Here is a 7,353-nt window from a genome sequence, read left to right as displayed (position 1 = left end):
GCAACTGGTGATCAGCAGAAGTAGCTTGCAATACTGCACTCTAACCACTGTGCCGCTGTGGCTCCCTAATTCATATACAGTGGTACCTCTACTTAAGAACTTTTCTAGATAAGAACCTGGTGTTCAAGACTTTTTGCCTTTTCTTAAGATCCATTTTCTACTTAAAAACCCGAGCCCGGAAGAATTTCCCAGGAAATTTGAGAGCAGCACGAAGGCCCGGCCAGTTTCCTGCCATTCCCCCTTTAATCCCGGCCACCTCAGGCTTTCCTGGGCTGCCAGAGGAGCCTTTCAGTGGCGCTTAAGGAGGCTTTGGCAGCCCAGAGAGAATGGAGCGTTTTCCTTTCTCTGGGCGCTTGGAGAGGGAATAAACCACTTCGCTGTGGTAACTCCCTCGCGCTGTCTCCCATAAACCCGGCGCGAGGTTGCCTCCTGGAGCGTCTGGGCGTGGAAAGGCAAAAGGGGGCGCTTTGCCCTGTCCAGATCAACTCAGCTTCAGCCAAACCGAGGAGTCTCCACAGTGAAGGAAAGGCGCCGGCTACAAAGCGAACGAGCGAGAGGAGAGTGGAGCCCTTCAGCTTGGGAAGGAAGAGGCAGCAGGTAACAGTTGCAGCAGCCAGCTTTCGGTCAAAGGAGCAGGAGGTTCCTTTGGGTTTCTCTCTCTGGCGCAGTGTATGGGAGGCAGCCTTGCGCCGATTGTATGGGAGGCGCATTCTCCTCACCGCCTCAGAATCCCTCTTTTTTTTTTTTAAGCCTTAAAGTTTTGGATTTTTTTGATTCCCCTCACCTCACCTTCTTCCTTCTGCAGCGACTGTCCTCCTCCTCTTCTCCCTCCTCCTCCTTCCCCCACTCAAATTCCGAGCTTTTATTTCTTTCCCAATGGGTTTCTATGCATTTTTTGCTTTTACATTGATTCCTATGGGAAAAAAATTGCTTCTACTTAAGAACTTTTCTACTTAAGAACCTGGTCACGGAACGAATTAAGTTCTTAAGTAGAGGTACCACTGTACTGTATATCCTGCTTGTCCTTAAAGTTTTTTGCTGTCTTTCGGAAATAACATATTAACTCCATCCATCAACTTTCTCAGTTTTCTTCCAGTTGCTGTTCCATAATATATGAACTCTTCAGTCTTAATGTGTTCTTTTTTGTTTTTTCATCCAAATTTAAAGACCCCATTTGCATTCAACTTTTATGCACATCTTAAATGTTCCCTATCTTTAGTGAAAATGGTACATAAAATCATCTATTTTTTGTGTTTTTACTGTTTCTACCTAAATTGCTATCTTTCATTGCATGTTCTCTGTCAAATTAGTAATATTTAATAGGTGAGCAACTCTTTGGATCCTAACAAATTCCAAATCCAATGAATTCTTTCCCAGTTTATTTATTTTTTATTTATTTTATTTATTTTGTCAAGTATGTATACTTGATATAACAATGTTTATAACAAAACAGATATAACAATGTTTATATACATGATACTAGTAATAGAGAAACATTAGGACAGAGGACATTAGGCACCCTGGTGCACTTATGCACGCCCCTTACTGAGGAAAGATTTAAGGGGCCAAAATCACCCCATAATCTTAAACCACAATGGAACGAAACAGTGTAGCCTGCAATTCAAACAAGCTTGACCACCTATGCCCTATTGAAAAACTCATGATTGGATGGATTCCCAAAACTGGCTGATCCATAATGTCATAGTTAGTAAATTCTATGAGCTAGGTTTGACTTGTTAATTCACAAACAAGCATGCTAAGTTATGTTTGGCTTATTGTTGTATGTGACCAAATCTACAGTAGTGACTGGCAGTTTTTTTTCCCAAGGGAAAAAAGTTTACATAGTAAAAATAGATAGTCATCTGACTAGTTATAAAAACAAAATTTAGATCATGTCTGCTTCTCAGTTTCCAGTTTGCTGCCTTTCATTCAAGATAATAATTAGTGAAACAAGATGATATTACCAAGCAGCTGGCCTCCCCATGAATGCTAAACACTATAAATAATAAAAAACACAACTATTATTCATGCTCTCTCTATAAATAACAATGTAAATGTTCGTTTGTTCAAAATCTTAAATTTCTGAAATTTCTTCACTGATTGCTTTGAAATTTTGACACAACGTTGTATTTGAATAGGCATGTGTTTTTATATACCTATATTATATAGATGTCACACCTGTGACATGTAAAAACATGCAGGTGCTTAAAACTGGCTGGGTCCCAGGGGAAGAGCCTTCTCTGCGGCGGCCCCGACTCTCTGGAACCAGCTCCCCCCGGAGATTAGAACTGCCCCCACCCTCCTTGCTTTCCGTAAACTCCTTAAAACCCACCTTTGCCGCCAGGCATGGGGGAATTGAGATGTCTCCCCCAGGCCTATACAATTTATGTATGGTATGTTTGTATGTATGTCTGATTAATAATGGGGTTTTAAAAATGTTTTTAAATTATTAGATTTGTTATGAATTGTTCTATTGCTGTTGTGAGCCGCCCCGAGTCTACGGAGAGGGGCGGCATACAAATCTAATAAATAAATAAATAAAACAGGACCTTCACCGATTGCTTTGAAATTTTGACACAATGTTGCATTCAAATATGTGTGTGTTTTTATATATCTACTATTATATAGATGTCACACATGTGACAGGAATGAAGCTGTATGACAAATACATTCCCATACATCAGTGGTCCCCAAACTACGGCCCGCGGGCCACATGCGGCCCGCTGAGGGCATTTATTCGGCCCGCGGGTGAGTGACACAACACAGTGTTCCATCTAATTTTCTATAAATAAAATGCGGTATTTTGTTAGTAACTAATATTAATCATCAAAAAAGTTGCAAAAGTTTCCCCCCCCTAATTTTGTCGTCTAGTTACATTCATTTTCTTTTAATTAAATTCCCTCCTTAATGTTCCTTCAAAAAGTGCAACACCAATTATATTTCTAACTTATTAACCATTATGCCAAAGTGCTTCCTTCTTTATTTATACATTTTTCTATAAACCAAGAAAACCTACAATCAGATGTTAACAAAAAAAATTAAAAACAAAACATAAACATATATGAATTTCAGACTTCTTCCCCCCCTCTAAATAGTACATTCCCATTTTGTTTTTTACTTTAAAATAAGGTATGTGCAGTGTGCATAGGGATTTGTTCATAGCTTTTTTTTAATAGTCCGGCCCTCCAACAGTCCGAGGGACAGTGAACTGGCCCCCTGTGTAAAAAGTTTGGGGACCCCTGCCATACATGAACGATGGACCTGTTGTCCTAGTCAGATTGATTCTGGCAGCAATTTGATCCCAAAGTGACATAGCCTTGGCTCTTGCATCATCCAGAATAGCTGTGACATTGCTACCAGGTGAAAGAACTGCTCAGTCCGTTCTGAAATTGCCATTCAACATGCAACATGCAAAGATCTTCAGGACCTTTCAAAGGTGAAGATGTCCTCATTCCTCGCAGACCTATGGTTCCAACGGATATGCCATTTCAATTCCAGAGATTGCAATTTCCAATTTGATTGGCACTGGCAATCACCATCAGCAAAGGCTCAAGGCCAATCTTTAGAGTTGTGCAGTTTAGATCTACACACGGATTGCTTCTCATGTGGACAATTATATGCTGCATGTTCTAAAGTTGGCAAACCAGACAAACCAGACTGAGCCGCAGCAATGCATGGCCAGGTACTGCTAGTCAATAATAAAAGAAAATTTTTAAGCTGAATGGAGACCGAAGACTAAAAGATCCAGGCAATTTAGCACTAGTCCTGATTGTGTAGATACCAAGAAGTATCTGGAGACCATCTACACTTATCTAGAACTGTAGTTTCCATCTGAAGTAAAATGGGGCAAAATTCACTTAACAGCTGCCTTGCTTAAAAACAGAAAAGTTAGGTTCAATTATGAATTACTTGTATAATGTCAGCCCAATTCATTGAGTAATTCGGAATTCTTATGAGAGATAAAAACCTACCTATATTTTCTCTGTATAATTGTATATGGTATGCTTTTTATATATAATCATCTGATATATGGAAACAACCCGCCTTAAATCCAAGGGAGATTACTTCTGAGCAAAATTGCCTGCAGGATTATCTATTTTCATGTTTTTTGCTCGTTGTGCTTCAAGAATTGAACTAAAATGATGTTGCGAATCAGACTGGGCAATATGTGCTTTCTGAGGTTATGATAAACTACGGCTTCTTCCACCATCTCTTACTCTTAGTCATGCTACCTATGGCTTCTGGAGTTTATGGAGGGCTATCTGCTGCTATGTATTCCTGCTGAGGGACTTGGTGAAGAAAGCCCTTGCAACTTAATGAGTCTGTGCAAAGAGCAACGCAGATGACTTTGGAGAAACTGCAGAGATGGTTACAAAATCATATTGTAAAACCAAGAAACAAATTAAAAGTTAGGATCAAATCAAAGATGGCTTTGTTCTAGTTCTGTGGGATACAAGAAGAAGTATAAGCTGATTATTTGATTAAACATTGATTAAATATCATAAGATATTTAAAGAACTTACTATCCTACTACTTAAATTGTTTTATACAGTGTTCCCTCGATTTTTGTGGGGGATGCGTCCCGAGACCGCCTGCGAAAGTCGAATTTAGAGGTGCGGAAGTAAATACACTATTTTTGGCTATGAACAGTATCACAAGCCTTCCCTTAACACTTAAAACCCCTAAATTACAATTTCCCATTCCCCTAGCAACCATTTAGATTATTACTCACCATGTTTATTTATTAAAGTTTATTTTAAAAATATATTTATTAAAGGTGGATGAAAGTTTGGTGATGACATATGACGTTATTGGGCGGGAAAAAACGTGGTACTGTATAGGGGGAAAAACTGAAGTATTTTTAAATTAATATTTTTGAAAAACCGTGGTATAGACTTTTTGCGAAGTTTGAACCCGTGAAAATCGAGAGAACACTGTATTTGTTTTCTCTTGATGAACTCTGAAATTTGATTACTAGACTTCTAGAAAACTAATTGATTGATTTCTTATTACGTATAAAATTTATCTGTCTATTTATCTCCTCTTCCCTTAAAGCAAAGAAGAAGAGAAGTAAAGCACAGTCAACATACTAAGATTCTGTCACTGTAGCCTGTATCAGTACATACAATTTCCATCAAATTTGTGTACAGTTTGTTTCCTGGTCTAGACTATCTCATAGATCTCACATAAGTCATCAAACCCTGCCAGTGTTTTTCCTTCTCTCTCTCTCTTTTATGCCCCAAGAATTTAAGGTATGTTTGTCTTCTTAATGCCACGATTCTTTGGTTTAAGGTACATTTTTAAACATGTTATTGTAATCATTTGTGTAGTGAAATTTTGCCTTGCATCTTGGAAAAACCATCTGGATTTAGCCAGCCCCATTCAAAATGAACCACACTGATATGAATTCGTACTGGCCATGATAGATGTATGGTTGCCCTCCATAAGTGGGGTAAAATTACCGTCATCAAACTCGGGGGCTGAAAAATAAATTATCCAACGTATACCATATTTTTTGCACTATAAGATTCTCTGGACCATAAGATGCTCCTAGCTTTTGTGGAGGAAAACAAGAAAAAAAAATCTGCCTCTGCCTCCCAGCAATTTGCCTCTTTGCAGCAAATAGAAACATAGAAGATTGACGGCAGAAAAAGGCCTCATGGTCCATCTAGTCTGCCCTTATACTATTTCCTGTATTTTATCTTAGGATGGATATATGTTTATCCCAGGCATGTTTAAATTCAGTTACTGTGGATTTACCACGTCTGCTGGAAGTTTGTTCCAAGCATCTACTACTCTTTCAGTAAAATAATATTTTCTCACATTACTTCTAATCTTTCCCCCAACTAACCTCAGATTGTGCCCCCTTGTTCTTGTGTTCACTTTCCTATTAAAAACACTTCTCTCCTGAACCTTATTTAACCCTTTAACATATTTAAATGGTCAGCTTCAACACAGCCTGATTTAGCATGAGCAACTATTAGAGTGTGGATTGGCCTCCTGGAATACTGCCAATCAGCTGTTCCAGGCTGCAGGGATTGCCGTTGTTTCCCCCCATCACCACCACTGTCTATTGCCGCCTTGTGCGGCCCATTTTCAGCCTCTGCACACCCTATTTTCAACCCCCCTATGTCCCATTTTCGGCCCCCGCACATCCCATTTTCAGCCTATTCCAGGCAGCATGGAGGAATGGGCCCAGAAAGGGGCACATGGAGGCGGCGATAGATGATAGGTGTCGATAAGCAGTGGCGATCCTAGCAGCCTGGAACAGTTGATTTGCGGTATTCCTGGAGGCTAATCCAACCACCAATCAGCTGGGAGGCAGAGACTAAAGGGTGGAGGCCGGTGGGTGGATGGGGCTTCAGCAACATTTGCTCTAGAAGACACACAAACATTTCCATCCACTTTTGGGGGGCAAGTGCATCTTATAGACCGAAAAGTATGGTAAGTGATAGAAAGTCAAAATAGAGCCTGCAATGGAGACTTTGTTGATTTCCTGGCTGTGACAAATGAAGGAAAAACTTATATCTGTGAACCAGACATGCGTTTGTAACATGTACGGACCTTATATTTCATATTTTGTATTATCTCTTGTGTTTTAATCGAAGTGTGTTGTGTCCTATTGTAAATAAATATTTTTTAAAAAAATGTTTTTATTTCTTTATTTTGTCCAATACATAATAAATATAGCAGAGAATAGACATGTAATAATATATATAAAGAAAAGGATAGAAGAAAATATGTGAAAATAGAGGAGAAGATATATGAAAGGAAGAAAATATAAATGATATATGAGATAAAGGAAAGACAATTGGACAGGGGACGAAAGGCACACTAGTGCACTTATGTACGCCCCTTACTGACCTCTTAGGAACCTGGAGAAGTCAATCGTGGATAGTCTAAGGGAGAAATGTTGGGGGTTAGGGGTTGACATTATTGAGTCTGGTAATGAGTTCCGCGCTTCGACAACTCGATTGCTAAAGTCATATTTTTGTCAAATTAAAGTCAAATTTGGAGCGGTTAATATTAAGTTTGAATCTGTTGCGTGCTCTTGTGTTGTTGCGGTTGAAGCTGAAGTAGTCATTGACAGGCAGGACGTTGCAGCATATGATCTTGTGGGCGATACTTAAATCGTGTTTTAGGCGTCGTAGTTCTAAGCTTTCTAGACCCAGGATTGTTAGTCTATTTTCGTAGGGATATTCTGTTTCGAGTGGAGGAGTGAAGGGCTCTTCTGGTGAAATATCTTTGGACGTACATAATATGTAGTGAGTATCTCTAAGGGTCAGCTTTCTACAGAACAGGAATACAGTACAGTATATTGTTGCTATATTTTTTAAAAAGCAGATACAAGAC

The sequence above is a fragment of the Erythrolamprus reginae genome, unplaced genomic scaffold (assembly GCF_031021105.1).
Source record: "Erythrolamprus reginae isolate rEryReg1 unplaced genomic scaffold, rEryReg1.hap1 H_1, whole genome shotgun sequence".
Classification (NCBI taxonomy): Eukaryota; Metazoa; Chordata; class Lepidosauria; order Squamata; family Dipsadidae; genus Erythrolamprus; species Erythrolamprus reginae.
Note: the sequence above shows the minus strand (reverse complement) of the source record.